Below are 11488 nucleotides of genomic sequence, written 5' to 3'. Positions count from 1 at the left end.
AGGCAGGCGCCAAACCGCTGCGCCACCCAAGGATCCCATCTCTTTCAATGTTAATAAAATCCTCCCAATATGAAAAAATAAATATATTAATCCTTTGTCACACATGTTGCAACTCTTGTAGGTATTTTTTAAATTGTCTTTATGGTGTTTTGTCATGATTAGAGTTAAATCTATTGATATTTCCTTCCTTGTTTCTGATTGTATGGTTCAAAAAGTCTCTACACTATAAGGATAAATATCTAGGTCTTTTTCTAAGTTTATTAAAGGTCTTATTAAAGATTCTACTTATTAAAATGTATTTATCTAACCTGAAATTATTTCTATTGTGATATGATTCAGAATCTAACTCCATTTCCTTTTCCTGAATGGCTAGCCAATTCTTCCAGTTATCTCATTTATCCCAAGGTTTCTTGAAAGTGGCATTCTTGGTATTTGGGGCCAGAAACTTCTTTGATGCAGGGTTACCTGCACATTGTAAAATATTTAGCAGCATCCTCAACCTCTATCAAATTCCAGGATCATTTCTCCAGGTATGACAACCAAAAATGTCTCCAGACACTGCAAAGTATCCCCTGGGAGACAAAATCACCCCCAGTTGATAACTACTGATTTATTGTTTCCCCCAGTGATTTGAAATACTCCTTTTACATTGGCAATGAATCCTTACACACTTAGGTCTGTTTCAGTACTTTCCAATGATTTGATATCTATTCTTGGACCTTATGTAAAGTAGCACTAAACTGTTTCCGTTATTGTGCTTTTGTATTAATTTTTAATCAGTTATGCTCTCCCTCTCCCTATCTCCCTATCTCTCCCTCTCCCTATCTCTTTAAAGCCAGGTGGCTTTAAATCCCTCATATAGGATACTTAATCTTATTGATCAACTAGGTGGGAAAGAAACAAGATACCCAAGTGGAATCTGAGGCAAAGGAGGCCCTGCCTTCCTGCCATCAAGTCCCAGATTGGGTGGTGCAGACAGGCATAGGGCTGCCTAGGCTGATAGAAAAAGGCATCTGACAGCACCTGAAAGCCACATCCCCAGGACCATCCAGTGAGACCCAAAGGGAAGGAGTGACAGAAAACAAAAACAAAAGGCAGACAGTGTTTTGAGCTGCCAGGATCTTTTATTCATTTTATTGTTTTTTTAAGTAGGCTCCAGGCCCACCATGGATCCCAACATAGGACTTGAACTCACAACCTTGAGATCAAGACTTGAGCTGAGATTTAGAGTCAGACACTTGGGGTGCATGGGTGGCTCAGTCAGTTGACTCTGACTCAAGAGTCAGTCTGACTCTTCATTTCAGCTCAGGTCATGATCTCAGGGTTGTGAGATGGAGCCCCACGTTGGGCTCTGTGCTCAGTGGGGAGTCTGCTTGAGGCTCTCTCAATCTCCATCTGCCCCTTCCCACCACACATGCTCTCTCATAAAAATTAATAAATAAATATTTTTAAAAAGTCAGAGGCTTAACCAAGCTGCTGGTATTAAATGAAGATAGGGGAAGGATGGAGAATGGGACATTTGTGGTTATTTACAGGGTATCTAGACTTCCCTTGTTCTAAAGGGACTTGAATATAGTCCTATATGGAATTAGGCCTTTAACCCCAGTGGGCAAACCATATTCACACGGCATAACTGCTTGACAGTCAACTCCCTCAGGACCAGGCAGTTAGGTCCTCCTCACCTCTGGGAAGAAGGGCTCCACCTCTGCTAGGACTATTGGGATGAACAAGTCAGGGCTGCCCCCTCCTCCCCACCGCCGGAGTCTACAGCCCTGGGGTTCTAGAATTCTCAGAAGGGCCTATGCCATGATTCCCAAGTTGTCCCTCCTCTACATCAGAAAGAACAGCTCAGATCAAAGTAGTAACTGGCATCCCACAGGTACCAGTTAAGATGGTTTCAGTTGCAAAAAACAGAAAACCTGACTCAAACTGGCTTAAATAACAATGGAAATTCATAGAAGCAGAGTGGAAGAGTCCACAGTGAGGCTTCCTCCAGTAGTTCAGTAATGTTTTAAAAATCGGTTTCTAGGGGCAGTCCTGGTGGCACAGCCGTTTAGCACCACCCTTGGCCCAGGGCGTGATCCTGGAGACCCAGGATCGAGTCCCACGTCGGGCTCCCTGCATGGAGCCTGCTTCTCCCTCTGCCTGTGTCTCTGCCTCTCCCTCTATGTATCTCATGAATAAATAAATGAAAAATTTTTTAAAAATCGGTTTCTAGGGCAACCCGGGTGGCTCAGCAGTTTAGTGCCGCCTTCAGCCCAGGGTGTGATCCTGGAGACCCAGGATCGAGTCCCACATTGGTCTCCCTGCATGGAGCCTGCTTCTCCCTGCCTATGTCTCTGCCCCTCTCTCTTTCATGAATAAATGAAATCTTTAAAAAAAAAAAAAAGCAAAGATCTTTAGTGGGAAGGATCCTTGCTGTCTCACCTGCTATATGCCAAGCATTGTAGTAACTTTAAAAAAAAAAAAATCGGTTTCTCGGGGCACCTGGGTAGCTTTTTCTATCAGCGTCTGCCTTCAGCTCTGGTCGTGATCCCAGAGTCCTGGGATCCCCTGCGGGGAGGCTGCTTCTCCCTCTACCTGTGTCTCTGTCTCTCATGAATAAAAAAATATTTTTTTAAAAAAATGTTTCTATCCTTGGCTCTGCACTTTCTCATTGCTAGTGGCATCTTTGGTTGGATACCTGGGGCTGCCGCATGCTTCCTTTTGGATAGATTGTGGTGATAATCACAAAGCAGAAATTCCCAGCAAAAGTCCTGAGAATCCCTCTGATTAGACCACACTTGTTCACATGTCCATCCCAGAAGATAGAATTGGCTTGTCTTGATTGGCTTAGAGCTGGAACCACTTACGACCTCCACCAGAAATCTGGAGCTGCCAAGAAGGAAGGGGGAGAGGGAAGAGGGAGTGGCTGCTGAGATGTCCATAAGTATCCATTGTTCCTGCTTCTGAAGGAACTGGAAGGGAAGCAGCCTGGAACCTAGATCTTGAAATCTGAAGAGAAATACTTGTCACTGGAGGAAACTTGCCTCCTAAATTTTAGATGGACTCACATCACTTGTCTTTATAATATCCTTATAATTTCTTCCCAAGCTCAGGATTCGAAAGCCAAATTCCTGCTGTCTATTCTAGTCAGTCTCTCAATAAAGTGTACACACGAGCTCTAAGTGATGGGGATGTGTAACAGGGCTTTGTGTGGGAAACAAGTTCCAACTATTACAACAAAAAGGGCCCTTGTGATGCAAGTTTGCCTGACAAGGTCACTGTCTATCCTGAGGTAACAGGTTATTCTTTGGTGCCAGAAGGGCTGCTCAGGATGAAGGAAGCAAAGAAGCCAGCCTCAGTCTGGTGTTAACCCAGCAGCTTTATGAAGGCAATTCCAGGAACAGCCCCTTTCCAGAGCAGGTTTCTCATCTGCTTGTCCCAGCAGTTTTGTGTCAATTAGATCAGTGGCTCCTATCCATGAACTCTATCATGTGACTGAAAGTACAAGGTGAGAGTGGGGAGTTGCCTCTTTCACGCAGGGTGGGGGCAAACCAGGCTTAGCCCATTAGGACACCATCATGCCTCAAGCCTCCTTCTGCCGTCAGGGTAGACCAATATGCCACAGGCCACAGGTTTGCACTGGGAATGCCAGTTTCATGCCAGGCATGCAGAAAATGGCAGCATTATCAGTATCACCATAATTAGACTTGCAAATCAGACTGTTTAAAGTCCAGCGCTTCACCTTGGTTCACTAATATGGTAGAGTACAAGCTTCCCAGCACCAAAACCCCAGAGGTGGGGAACAAAGGCATCTCTACCATCTACTAAGCCAACAACCACCTCACTGTTCTTTAGTTTCCCTGTTTTGTTTTTGTTTCTTTAAGATTTAGAGAGTGAGCAGGTGAGTTGGGAGGGATGGAAGGGATGGAGAAAGAATCTCAAGCAGACTTCCCTCTGAGCAGGGAGCCCAAGTAGTGACTCAATCCCAGGACTATGGGATCATGACTAGAGCTGAAGGTAGATGCTTAAGCAACTGAGCCACCCAGGTGCCCCAGGTCTTGGGTTCCTTAGTAAGGACTCTTTTCTCCAAGTACATGCACAAGTCTCAGTGGGTTGCCTTTATGGTATCCAGCTCTTCCGCTGGCTAGTTTTCTGAAGGAGCTATTGCCAAAGCACACAGCCAATGTTGTTTCCATGCTCCTTAACTTGTCTTCCTAGCACTGGGTCACTGCAGGAGGAGCAGTCCAACTGGCATCTAGCAGTCCATTTATCTGATCTGGAAATGCTCCTGCCTCACTTGATGAATGTGTTCTCTCTGTAAGGGCCACAGATACACTGTTTCTTGTACTTTAACTTTCTCCATTACCATAATGTCTCCATTACCATAACTTAGTGTGCTGGTTATGTGACCTTGCATTGTTTCCTAAACCCTAGGATGCCTTAGTCTTTTTTTAAAAAAAGATTTTATTTATTTATTCATGAGAGACACAGAGAGGCAGAGATATAGGCAGTGAGAGAGAAGCAGGCTCCATGCATAGAGCCCGATGTGGGACTCTGTCCTGGGACTCTAGGATCACGCCCTGGGCCGAAGGTAGGCAGGTGCTCAACCACAGGAGCCACCCAGGCGTCCCTGACTTAGTCTTCTCATTTGTAGTATGCAACTTCCTGAGTTATTGTATAAATGAGTTAAAGCACAGTGAGTGCTAAATTAACGTGAACTACGAATAATTTTATACCATCCTAACAGTGATTTCCCCTTAACCAAATCCATCTGAAAATTTTAACATGGGAAATTTAAATTGCATCTATTTCATAATAGCATAATTAATTAGAAATTAAATATTTCATTAAAGCAAAGACTAGAACAGAACATGGAAAAATGAAAATAGTAGATTGGGAGTCATGGGTAGGTGATTTTATAAATGTGCTACTTGCAGAACATGGGAAAAATAAACACCAAATAGTTGTATTGGGTGGATCTCAAATTTTGACATGTTAGTTAAATATACTTTTCCATATCCATGAAGGGTAAGAAATGTCTCCCCTTCACTTTCTATCTTGCCTGTAGCTCTGGTTATCTATTATCACATAACGAATAAAGAACACAAGTAGTTAGGCCCTAAATGGAAAAAAGGGAAACAATCCAGGCCCTGGAACCTTAAGCTATATTGCAGGTACAAGAGTGTTCATTATTTTATCCTTTATATAACCTTTCCCCGTGTCTTAAATGTTTCACATCGAATTTTAAAAGTTTTAAAGACCTGCTTTATATAATTATGTAGCACAATGCTGGGGATAGGCAAAGGCTCCATATACTAGTAACAACTTCTATCCTTTTTACTGAGACATTTCACCCCTTGTGTTTACTCATTTGGGGATTCTCTCCTTCACTGCATGCATAAGATACAAAAATGTTTCCATTTTTACAGAAGTTCAAATGAATTTATGATTAGTCATGAGAATTGCTCTAAATCTGGTTGCCTGGATCTAGACTAGCTGGGTCAGAATGGATTTTGAGAACTTTTTTCTTTGAAGGGGAGAAGTCAAATTTACAAACATGCCATGTGGTCAAACACTAACAGTGGGAAGATTTCTGGAAGTGCAGATATGAAAGCAAGGCATGCCAATAAACCCAGTTCAATTCCTTCATTCCCATCCAATGGAAAGGAACAGATAATCTTAATTTACTCCATGTGACCAATGTAAGCTGCCTGTTCCAGAGCCCTCAACTCTGGAAGCATATTGGAATCCATGAGAGCTTTTCAAAATCCTGATACCCAGGTCACATCTATACCTATGACGTCCTAATGCCCCAGGCTGGAACTCAGGCCTCATCTCTCCAGGTGAGTCCAGGGTGCAGCCATGATGAGAACCACTGGCCTATGTTGTCATCTCAGGAGAATGAGGACCCTGAAACACTAATTCTGGTTGTTTTTCTTCATCCTTCCATATGTAAAACACAATTCTTATTCTAAACACTTTTACTATTCAAGTTAATTATAGACCCAATTGTAGATCTAAAAGACTGCTTAGGCCAGGAATTGTTAAGAGTGTTAGCTGCCTACACCAGTGTCTGTTCCATCCCAGCTCTTAAGTATTATTAGAACTCCAACTCAGCTGTGTATGTGGCCACCCAAGTGAAAACCACGTTTCCTATGGCAAGAGAAGAAAGGTTCTTTCTTTTCTTGCCTTTACCAAAGAATGTCAACTAATAAACATATAAGGAATGAGAAACAGGAAAATCACCATTATTTTATTTTTAAGTAGGCTCCACACCGGGCATGGGGCTTAAACTCAGGACCCTGAGATCAAGACCTGAGCTGAGATTAAGAGTGGGACACTTGGGACACCTGGGTGGCTCAGTGGTTGAGCATCTGCCTTTGGCTCAGGGCGAGATCCCAGGGTCCTGGAATTGAGTCCCACAGGGAGCCTGCTTAGGTCTCTGCCTCTATGTCTCTCATGAATACATAAAAATCTTTAAAAAAAAAAAAAAAAGGTTGGACACTTAACCAACCCTTCTAGGTGCCCCCAAAATCACCATTTTACAACCATCTTAGTGGTAATTGATTCAAGTTACATTCATCAGTGGATACTAAGGCAACTGAGTGTAAGACTGCTAGAGCACAGGACAGTCACACAATCTTTCACTCCACTGATCAGGTATTAATTCCAAAGATTCTTCTGAAATGGATAAATCTGGGGCACCTGGTTGGCTCAGTCAGTAGAGCACACAACTCTTGATCATGGGTTTGTAAGTTTGAGCCCCACATTGGGTATAGAAATTATTTAAAAAAAAATCTGAAAAAGAATTCATAAAACTCTAGAAAGTAAAATAAAATGGAGACATCTGGCAGGCACCCCCAGTGTTGGATAAGCTCATATCTCAGCCTCTAAGCTTTGTGGGGATATTGGGTGCAGGACACATGATGCGAGACATACTCCCCCAATCACATTGGCTTGCAGCTGCTTCTCTGTTGCAGTCTGCCACTAGGGGGAGTTAGGAGGAGACCAGGGGGGAAGGAGCTTCCCCCTTGCTTGCTTCTTGTTCCTGGTGAAGGAACGTTTCACTAGGACAGCAGCAATCCCCTCCTATACAGCAGCCCTCACAGAATCAGCCCTCTTCACAGACCTTAGTCACTATACGCCAGCATGCCCTCAATGGTTCGGGCCCTGCTCCAGCCCACAGCAACCATTCCTCAGAGGTCTGAGTTTTTCAGCTTCACCTTCACCGGGGTTCTTCTGCTTCTAAGGTTTTAATATTTCCAACGTCTTATCTTTGTTTTCCCAGTATGCTACTGCTAGGATACTGCTGTGTCTGCCTTTTGCCATTTCAGTTGCACTGTTAGCTCTTTAATTCTCTGTTAAAACACCTATGATTTGTCTTCTGACTGGATTCAGAGGCAGAAATTAGTACCAAGAGTGGGGTTTATATCCCACCACCACCCCAGCATGTATACATATCTTACTAAGGCATTTAAACTACTTGCATTTCCTGCTCATTAAGACTAAGTAATCAAACAATATTACCAATGAGAAAACTGGCATGTTTGGGTCTTTAAGTCTTGAGGTAATAGTCCCATGCTGAAGATGAGGAAAGATAGAATCTATCCCAATGACCACCATGCCCCTTTAACAGCCATTATAAAAAACAAACAAACAAAAAAAAACACCTTTTTTTCCCTGTTCTTAGGATTTCCTGTCACTCAGCTTAATCTAATCCCAATTTATAGAGTCCTATATACTTTTCCTCAAAGACACTCCAAAGTTAGGTCCTTTATTTTAGACTTAAGAAATGATGATAGAGGGACGCCTGGGTGGCTCGGCGGTTAAGCATCTGCCTTTGACTCAGGGCGTGATCCCCAGGTCTGGGGATCAAGTCCCATATCGGGTTCCCTGCAGGGAGCCTGCTTCTCCCTCTATCTGCCTCTCTCTGTGTGTTTCTCATGAATAAATAAAATCTTTAAAAAAAGAAAAGAAAAACAAATGATGATCAAGGGCAGCCCTGGTGGCGCAGCGGTTTAGCGCCGCCTGCAGCCCGGGGCGTGATGCTGGAGACCTGGGATCAAGTCCCACATCGGGCTCCCTGCATGGGGTCTGCTTCTCCCTCTGCCTGTGTCTCTGCCTCTCTCTCGCTCTGTGTCTCTCATGAGTAAATTTAAAAAAATAAAATCTTAAAAAAAAAAAAAGAAAAAAGAAATGATGATCGAGTTAAGAAAAATTATTTGTCCCACCAGTCAAGGAGGAAAGGTTATCATGTCAAGTTGAACATCATCAAGAAAATTACCTATATTTATTTGGAGGATGAGATCCATTAACATTATTTACAAAGGGCTTATGAAGTGTCAGGCATTACACACTTCACATGCATTATTTCATATAAACCTCATGAAAATCCTGTGACATAAGTACCAGTATTATCACCAATCTAAACAAGGAACTGAGGCTTAGAAAGATTAAACAGCCTCCAAGATATACAACTAGCAAATGCTAAAGCTGGGATTAGAACCCAGATAAATGTGGCTCCAGATCTTATGTTCCTAACCACTATACTATACTGCACACATGAGGTAATCAACTGCCTTTAAGACCTCTGATTCCAAAGGAAACTTTGGAGTTTAAAGCCCTTCTCTATACTAGACAGTGACTCTAACAGGAACTCTTGAGAAAAACCAAAGATTCTAAACAGAAGTGTCACACCAACTCTATACACACAAGCTGACAGTATTCCCAAAAAGCTGGCAAGGCTAACCATATTTGATGTGGATGGAAAGCTTGCCAGAAGCCCAAGATCTTAGCTAAAAAAAAAAAAAATTATCTCCCTTCCAAATCAATAAAGTACATACAAGGCATCTCCTAGGACTGTTCAACTAATGGGAAATATTGATTTACATTCCCAGAACCTGCCCCCCGAAAAATTTTAATTGAAATTAAATGTAATAAAAGCTCCTAGAAAAAGGTACCAAATCAATAGGCACTGAGTTCGTATGGGCTGAAGCTTGATCTCTAATGGTCCTTATACACAGCGTAAGTTCTCCCTGCAGCATCCTGGGTGGCTCAGCCGTTTAGTGCCGCCTTCAGCCCAGGGCCTGATCCTGGAGACCCAGGATCGAGTCCCACATCGGGCTTCCTGCATGGAGCCTGCTTCTCCACCTCTCTCTCTCTGTCTCTCATGAATAAATAAATAAAATCTTAAAAAAAAAAAAAAAAGTTCTCCCTGGAATTTCCAAAGATCCATTATCCTTAGAGCTAACCTAAAAAGCACCACTTTACTTTAGGAACCAAAGTGGCAACTCAGCTGCCAACTATTATTTTGCAAAGCAGGACACAGTTAGTTCAGAATTATATTTTTCCAATTAGCACAGTGGGAAACACTGTTGAGGCATTCAGCCCAAGCCTGCAATTAGAGAACATTTGCTTGCTTCTAGAAATAGAATGAATGGGAACTAGAAACCTGCTATCTAGGTCTTTAGCAATAATACTATGGGAGGAGAGACCTTGCTATATCAGCAGTCTCCAGAAAATAACCATCTTGTCCTCTTAATAAGTAGCATTCTGCATTGCACCACAGCATGCTCAGATGAGAGAAATCCAGCATCATCTCTGAATATAACAAAACAGGTTTACATTAAAGCTCAATCATTACAAAGGCAAAGACTATGGCCAATGAGCAGTTCCAGTGTTTTCTTTTAGTTATTTTTAAAAAACTCTATTCATAAACTCTCAAAAGTCTCCATCTGTCACAAAAGGAATAGTTTGGTATCAACACCTCAGCAATCTACAGCCAGCTGACCCCTCTCAGCTTTTCAAATAGCTCAGTGTCTCAGGTGAAACAATGGATGAGATTTAGATCTCTCAAATAGAGCAGAAGAGAAAGGCAGAGAACAGTATTACAAAGAAACAAGTTTCACACCACAGGTAGGAAATCAAGAACCTTACCAAAATTTGGAGCACTTAACAAAATTTTGGCATGAGGCAAGAAAAAAACATTGGCAATTAAGATATATATGAAAATCAGAGTGCCTGGGTGGCTCAGTCGGTTGTCTGCCGTGGGCTCAGGTCATGATCCTGGGATCAAGCCCCAAGTCCAGCTCCCTGCTCAGTGAGGAGTCTGCTTCTCCCACTCCTGCTCCCCTCTCGCTTGTGCTCTCTCTCAAATAAATGAATTTGGAAAGAAAAACAAAACAAGCTCAGAAGTTCAGTAACAGCTTCTAAATACAAGTATAATCTTAGCAAAATTAAGACCCAATTATACAGTGAAAGTGGGAGGTTGGGTCAGTGTATGGTAAAAGTTAAAGACAACTGAAACTTTACATCAGACTCCTGAGTGATCCGGGATTGAGTCCCGCATCGGGCTCCTTGCACAGAGCCTGCTTCTCCCTCTGCCTGTGTCTCTGCCCCCGCCCCCTCTGTGTGTCTCTCATGAATAAATACAATCTTTAAAAAAAAAAAAATTTTTTTTTCATCATTTTCCACAATGGGAAGGCAAAAGCCAAAAGCTGGAAGGGCCAAGTGGTTTTTTTTTGTTTTTTGTTTTTTGTTTTTAAGATTTATTTATTCATGAGAGACACAGAGAGAGGCAGAGACACAAGCAGAGAGAAGCAGGCTCCATGCAGGAAGCCCGACCTGGGAATTATTATTTCCAAATCCCAGATCCCGAGATCACATCCTGAGCCAAAGGCAGATGCTCAACCGCTAAGCCACCCAGGCATCCAAGGGTCAAGTAGTTTTACAAACATGTTATCATTCGGCAACACTGAGGCAAATACCAAGTGGACTGAGTGGGGCAGCCCAAGTGGCTCAGCAGTTTAGCGCCACCTTCAGCTAAGAGATCCTGGAGACCCAGGATCGAGTCCCAAGTCGGGCTCCCTGCATGGAGCCTGCTTCTCCCTCTAGCCTGTGTCTCTGCCTCTTTCTCTCTGGATGTCTCATGAATAAATAAAATCTTTTTTAAAAAAAAGACTGAGTGGAGCAGCATCAGGAAAAGAGAGATGGTGGTGGGAGACCCATTCTGTTATAAGCTTTACTGAATCACGACTCCTCCATAACCACACATACAACCTTGACTTTAAAAACGTTGTTTAAAAAAAGACATCTATGCCCAAGAAACATAGACCAAGGTTCTCCAAAGCATGTATCCCCAACCCATGGCAGTGGTTATTACTGTATCCAGAAATACAAACTTCTTCTGGTCTCTTCCTAGCTCTTGGGGTTCCTCTTCCCCAGATCTAGCTGCTCTTCCTAGAGAAACACATCCTTGATTCAAGTATTTTCTCAGCTATTCTCTCCCAAGCCAAGGAGAAAATGCTCAAGAGAGTTCATTTCATCACAGGAAAACTGGATCGAGGCTTGTGTCAGGTCACGAGGAAAGAAAGCTAATACCAAAACTAAGAGGAGTGTCTCCCCCAAAACCTTCAGTTCAGGGATTAATGCTAAGTTCTCTTTACCATACAGGGCCCCCTCCCTCCTTCCTCAAATAAAAGTCACAAGGCTACATTCCACCAGC

The sequence above is a fragment of the Canis lupus genome, chromosome 17, assembly GCF_011100685.1.
Source record: "Canis lupus familiaris isolate Mischka breed German Shepherd chromosome 17, alternate assembly UU_Cfam_GSD_1.0, whole genome shotgun sequence".
NCBI classification, from domain to species: domain Eukaryota; kingdom Metazoa; phylum Chordata; class Mammalia; order Carnivora; family Canidae; genus Canis; species Canis lupus.
The sequence above is the reverse complement of the archived record's forward strand: the minus strand, read 5'-3'. Positions refer to the sequence as shown.